Source organism: Euprymna scolopes, chromosome 37 (genome assembly GCF_053919585.1).
Source record: "Euprymna scolopes isolate OS-2025 chromosome 37, ASM5391958v1, whole genome shotgun sequence".
NCBI lineage: Eukaryota > Metazoa > Mollusca > Cephalopoda > Sepiida > Sepiolidae > Euprymna > Euprymna scolopes.
In genome coordinates this window covers 77125911-77132831 of record NC_136518.1, presented here as the reverse complement: position 1 = coordinate 77132831, position 6921 = coordinate 77125911, and the positions used below count along the sequence as shown (strand labels likewise).

Genomic DNA, 6921 nt, shown 5'->3' with positions numbered 1-6921 from the left:
CAAAACTTATGACAAATTCTTGGTAAAATTATTTATTACAAAAGATGGAAGTTCATAACAATTAATCGACAATCACTCGGATGTAAGCGTGACACACAAAATAAATAACACACGCTACCCTATTATTATTATTATTATTATTATTATTATTATTATTATTATTATTATTATTATTATTATTATTAACAGTAAATAATACAGATTGATGTAGAAAACAGCGTATACTTTCTACTAGTATTAAATTATAGATTTAATAGAAATAATGATAATATATTAATTATATATGTCTTTAATTATGTGTGCACTGCGTTCCTGGATGGAATTGTTTAGCCACCACGGTCTGTCACGTGATGAGTACGTATGCGTGAAACGTGATTAGATTTTCCCGAAGCAACAATGAAAATCGTTTCTAATTTAACTCGAGACTGATCCACGTCTGTCGATTTGACCTGTCTGAGACGAAAGTAAAACGGATCACGGCATTTCATCAATTAAATCAGCAACAGGACACGCCATATTTATCCCGGAGTTGATTAGGTCGCAAATCATGGCGATTAGAACGACTCAGGCATCTCGACTCGGCCATATCCGACAGTTGAACTCGATTAATGTGAGTCCGCTTGAACAAAACACATAAGGCGTACTGGTACGATGCATCCAGTATATGAATATTGAATACAGAACACTATCTATGTACATGCGTACTTGTGTCTGTATCCGTGTGCATTGATCGATCCATGTATACGTGCGTTCGTTCGCTGATAGGTCTGTGTCTGTTTGTAATATATTAGCCTCCCGGAAGACGCCGGATTAGCCTTACTAATAGTCGATTGTAAAATCGACTATCATCTGGGCAGGAACTGCTAGAAAGGGCTTGTCCTGTCTTGACAGAGTTCAAAATAGACTTCGTAGCCTCATAGGAGATTCCGTTTCTCTTCCCTGCAACCTCTATCTCACAGAAGAGATGTTGCGAGTTTGTCTCTGCTTTATCGTTATTTTCATGGCAAGTGCTCGACTGAGCTTCAATCTTTAGTCCCCGCTCGTCAAACTTACACAAGAAACACTCGTCTAGCTGAAAACATTATCAATAATCCCCCCACTCTTATCTGTGCCTAAATCTAAACGTAGATTCCATGAACAAAGTTTCTTTCTTAGAACTGCACGCCTGTGGAATTGTCTCCTGCTTTCCAACTGACTACAATATGGTTGTCTACAAGTCTAACGTAAACAAGTTCTTGATGAGCCGTTCAACTTAAGTTAACAAATTTACCGAATTTCCATTACTAACGATTACTATACTGTCCAATTGACCACTGTACACTCTTAACCATTATCCTCGAGTGGTCCCTGGGCATTGATAAGCGGTTGTGCCTATGTAAAAAAAAAGAAAAAAAAAAGTAAAATGTTTATTTAAAGAAGTTATTATTATGAAAGAACATTATTATGAAAATGAGATTGTGTTACAAGAACAAAAAATGCTTTGGAATGTAGTAGAGATTTTAGGAACAATAAGCAAATGAAAAAGAATGCCAAATAGATAAACCAAATGACAAGAGAAAACGTGACTGAGAAGTAACATGTTAGGTCTTAGTGTAATCGAATTTCGTAAGCAAAAAAGATCCATTGGTATATACAGGCAATTTAGTTGAAAGAGGGGAGTTAATGAGGAGGCATCAGATAGTCCAGACGGGACTTAGAAGTCGGGAGAAGAGTTAGTCACTCTTACGACGTTAGGAATCGACGTATTCCTAGACAGCCAAAATTGGAACAAAACGTTGTAATCTCTCAAGATGTCCGACTGGAACCAGAGAATAAATGTTGTTATACATAAATATAACTATTGTGTCATGTCGTCTTTGAATAACCAGTTATGTGTTTATTTGTCGTTTAAAATGAACTGTTTTAAATGTATTGTCCACAACTGTTGAACATACCATCATCAACCGACATCTTAAATGTACAGACAGTCTATAATATAGACCACTATGACATACACTCTCTTCGTCATTCATCAAAGAACTCGTTTCCCTCTCGTCGTCGTGTACAAGCATTCGTTTGTATAAGTAATTGTCTCTCCCCCTTTGTAAACACATTGTCAATACGTCCACGTCATCGTTTCGTGTTAACATCCCAACGCAAATTAGACGTCTATAAGAGTTGGCCTGCCGTCGACAACATAACGTCTGCAAAATTTGGTACAACCATTATATACATACAGAATATATACACGCGTACACAACACGCCCGTTACGTACCCACACCTCGCTATGGAACATGTTTTGGCCCGGTTGTTGCGGCGGGGAGCATGTCACAAAGGATTGCCTACAGATTTGCTTAAAGCAAAAAGTGAAAAAAAAAAAATAAATAAAAAATACAAGGCCGATAGCCATTATTCGCTCGCGTGCTCTCATGTAATGAATGAATACGTGAATGTAGGATTCACATGAAATTCTTTAAGATAAACTAAAATAGCCGAAAAATGGGCTGAAATGACTTAAATAAATAAAAAGAAAATGACTTAGAATGACTTTAATGAACTTAAGGATGAATTGAATGACCTTAAGAATGACTTGAATGCTTAAAAAATAACTGGAATCTTTCAAAAACAACTTGAATGATCTGGAGAATGACTTTAATGGCTTTGAGATTGACTGGTTGTAGAGTGGATGATCATTTTACATTAAATTAATACAGAAAAGTGATCCCCCACTTTATTTCACAAAGTTACAAACATAAGTACACCATGTAGTAAGAACAGATACTACACTTTGATCTTGGCCAAAAGGCCAAGAAAAGGGTATTTATTTGTTCCCCCACCGAGCAAATTAGGCACAAGGCCGATTTTTAATGTGAGGAGTGAAGGGAGAATGGGGACCAACTCCCGGGGAGTACGGGAGCTGGATAGTGACAATTGGTATGAAGGGTTGCCCCTACATTGACCAAGGCCTTATATGTGGGGTTGGTATTTATTTGCTCCCTCACCGAGCAAATTAGGCACAAGGCCGATTTTTAATGTGAGGAGTGAAGGGGAAATGGGGACCAACTCCCGGGGAGTACGGGAGCTGGATAGTGACAATTGGTATGAAGGTTTGTATTTATTTTCTCCCCCACCCGAGCAAATTAGGCAGAATGCCAATGTTTAATGTTAGGAGTGAATAGGGAAATGAAGACCAACTCCCCGGGGAGTAGGGGAGCTGGATAGTGACAATTGGTATAGAGGGTTGCCCCTACATTGACCAAGGTCTTATATATGTGGTTGGTATTTATTTGCTCCCCCACCGAGCAAATTAGGCACAAGGCCGATGTTTAATGTGAGGACTGAAGAGGAAATGGGGACCAACTCCCTGGGGAGTAGGGGAGCTGGATAGTCACAATTGGTATGAAGGGTTTCCCCTACATTGACCAAGGTCTTATATGTGGGGTTTCCCCCACATATGGTCTTTGCTTGCAGTATCTACCGGAACAGATACTACAGTTTGATCTTGGCCAAAAGGGTCAGAAAAACTTAAAAAGCTAAGAACAGCATCTGTTAACAACAGACCTTTGATCTTAACTAAAAATACCAAGCACAAAAGTGTTACGGACAGACCGACCGACCGACCGACCGACAGACTGACCTACTCACCGACGGACCGACGGAGTGACTTATAGAGTCGCTTGCACGCGACTAAAAACTATAATGAAATTACAGAAACACAGATAAAATAAAAGATCGGAAGAAAAACAAATCTATACAATAAGGGAATAAAAGTCGTCCATCGCTCTTGGGAAAACAATGCACAAACGCTACGCCTATCAGATTTATTTAAAAAAAAAAAAACTGTAGAAAAGTGAACGATTTCATTTCATAAGAATTAATTTTACTGGAAATTTGAATATATGTTTCGGACATATATTGATAATCACTAATTAACTCGATTCTGCATATGCAATGAAGTTTTAATGATTTTATAAACGATTGTATGTTTACTAAGAAAATTATTAAAAAACTGGGCACGTATTTCTTCAATATTTGGGATCTGGTATTTGTTAAGTATTTTATTAATAATGAAAATTCCACTATGACTTTTGGCTATTCCCTAAGCTCAAGGAAAATTTAGAGTTTTTCGTTATATGACTATTTAGGAAGTGTAAAAGGCTGTGACGAACTTTATCGACACATTCACACAAGGGGCCTTCCAGAGGAGATTACTTCCAAGGGGACTAGAGTTTCATGTGTGTATTATCAATAAAAATGCTTATACGAAAAAGTCTGGAAACTTACTGAAAGCACCTGTGTGCGTGTGTGTTTGTAAATATGAGTGGGTGAATTATTTTTAGTTACCAGAGTTGTCAGTAAAACAGAATTAGATTAAAAAATACGTAAGGAACTTGCTGTCACTTTACTTTCAATAAGTAGTAATCAGGACACTTTTGGGAAAGGTTATGAATAATATAACATATTTAAACCGATCAATATAGGTATTAACGCCTCGGGGGAAATATGTCTTTATATTTCCTGATAGATTTCCGAGAATTGATTTCACCTCATAAACATTTAATCTCTTGTTTTCTTGCCCGAGATGACCCCAAGAGGAAACAAATAAATTCATATCGAAAAGAAATACGATCTCCCTACGTCTCTAAAGGTAAACCTGAAAGATGGAACTACGTATAACCGATAAGATGCAGCCATTCTATCTGCGCATTTCGCGATTAATATCATATAATTCAAGCGTGACTAGTATGTACCGAGAAAACGTTTCGACAAAAGCGTGCACCTTGCCAAACAAAATAATTATCAAATGTACTATAAATAATATGGATAAAACTTATAAACCTGACGCGGGCACGTGGTGTGAAGAAATAACATATGTAACAGGGCGCAGTTGTAGGCAAATGGCTGAGCGGTGTGCGAGGAAAAAAGGAAAGAAAAAAGATTATAAAAGTGAAAGATAGATGTGTTACACAGGTGGCCCGAGAACGACAGGAAAAGACACGTGCTAAACATAGCCGAACAGAGACAGAATACCACGTGTTCGACACTGAATAATCTTGTTAAACACAGTGGAATGCGAGAGGATTTTTGAACAAGAGATGAGGCCATATTCTCGAAAGTACATGTAAATAAATGTCTGTTGTTTCACTGACAAAAAAACAAAAAGATTCAGTGGAATTCTTTCATTGTTTTTGTTTTCCTGCGACTATCTTCTTATAACGTGTGGGTCCCGCACCTTGACCTATGACAACTACGTTACACAAACTAAGTATCAAAAAGATGATAAGTAAAATGACTCTACTCTTGAGGAAGCTCCGTGTCTTGACTAGCTTCTGAAACTAAGCCTCACTTCTGAACTGAAATGGCACGCATGCATCAAATCTGTTGCCAAAATACCCAGAAAATGGTTGGATCACTCTGTCGTTCCAGAAGGTATCTCGCTGCCGATCAATCCTCTATTTGTATAAGAGCCAGGTACGCTCTACAATGAAGTACTCTTGCTACATCTAGGCAGGAACTGCTCGCCGCGCTCTGTCTAGCATTTGATGCCCTTTTTCTCTTCACTGCAACCTGTTTGCCACAGAAGAGACATTATGAGTCTGTCTCTCCTGTATTGTTATTTTCATGGCAAATGCTCGGCTGAACTCAAATCTATGGCCCCCCGCTTCCCAAACGTCCACAAAACCACTCGACTAGCTACAACCATTATGTGCGATTTTCCCACTCTTTAACCGTGCTTAAATCTAAACGCAGATTCCAAGAACAAAGCTTCTTTCTCAGAACTGTACACCTGTGAAGCACCGTTCTTCCCAGTTGAATACAACATAAAAGCCTTCAAATCAAATGTAAACAAGTTTTATTTATTCGTCCCTATAAATAATCAAATTCTACCCAATTTACACCACTAAAGATTACTACACTACCACCTTACATTCATTAACCCTTATCCTTGCGTGGCCTTCCGGTCTTGATAATGGTGGCTCCCAAGTAATAAAAAATGTCGTATTCTCATGGCTTTCTTATTTTACTTCAAATTTTGTTATTTTTGAATCAGTCTATTCAGCTTTTGCATACATTTAAAAATGATCAAGACTGAAAAATCATATCTAACGCCCCGCTCAGATCGACTTACTTAAATATCTCCCACTCCGCCATTACAACACAAATTGAGGCTGAATTGAAGATTTTATATTTCCATATTCTTTAAAATAAGTTTATTTCTGTATTTATTTATTTTACCATTTATTTGTTCAAAGTCATCCTTCTATTCCTTCTCTTCTCGTCGTTTGATGTCTTACTAGTTTGTTAGAACTTTATCGGCCATGTTGACTAACTTCCGGTTTTATCATGGCAAAATGGCGGCAATGATCGACTTCAACGTTAACAATTTGGCGGAGAAATAATGCCATCGTCTCGTCCAATCATTACGCAGCTTTTATCATTACCATTCTCAATGCGTCCAGACTATTCATTTTAGTTTCTTAATGAAGTTTTTTGTTGCTTTCCTTTACTTCTCATAATCGCGTTATATGTGTCTCTTTGTATGTCCAAGCTTTCGTCTTTATTTTAATTCATTTATATATATATATATATATATATATATATATATATATATATATATATATATATATATATATATATATATATATATATCCTTGCTTTACAAAATTGGCAATATTTTTGTTGTCCATTTATTGTTTTTATTTCCTTTTTTCTTTGATTGATTTCTTTCTTTATATTTTTGTCTATTATATTTATCCCTTGTTATTTATTTCTTGTTATTTCGTACATTTACGCTCCCTTTCTCACTTCCTTTCATTCTCTTTATATTCCATCTTCTTAGATATCTTTTTCCAATTATATTTATTTTCTTTCTACTTCCGTATTTTTTCTTTATTTTATCTTCGTCTTGTTTTTTTTTTCAAGCTCTATTCTATTTTTCT

At 36.7% G+C, this 6921-nt stretch overlaps 1 pseudogene; it reads right to left on the bottom strand.

Moving 5' to 3' along the window:
* Window positions 1-2657: 2657 nt before the first annotated feature.
* Window positions 2658-2799, bottom strand: LOC145261345 (U2 spliceosomal RNA; annotated as a pseudogene).
* Window positions 2800-6921: the final 4122 nt, after the last annotated feature.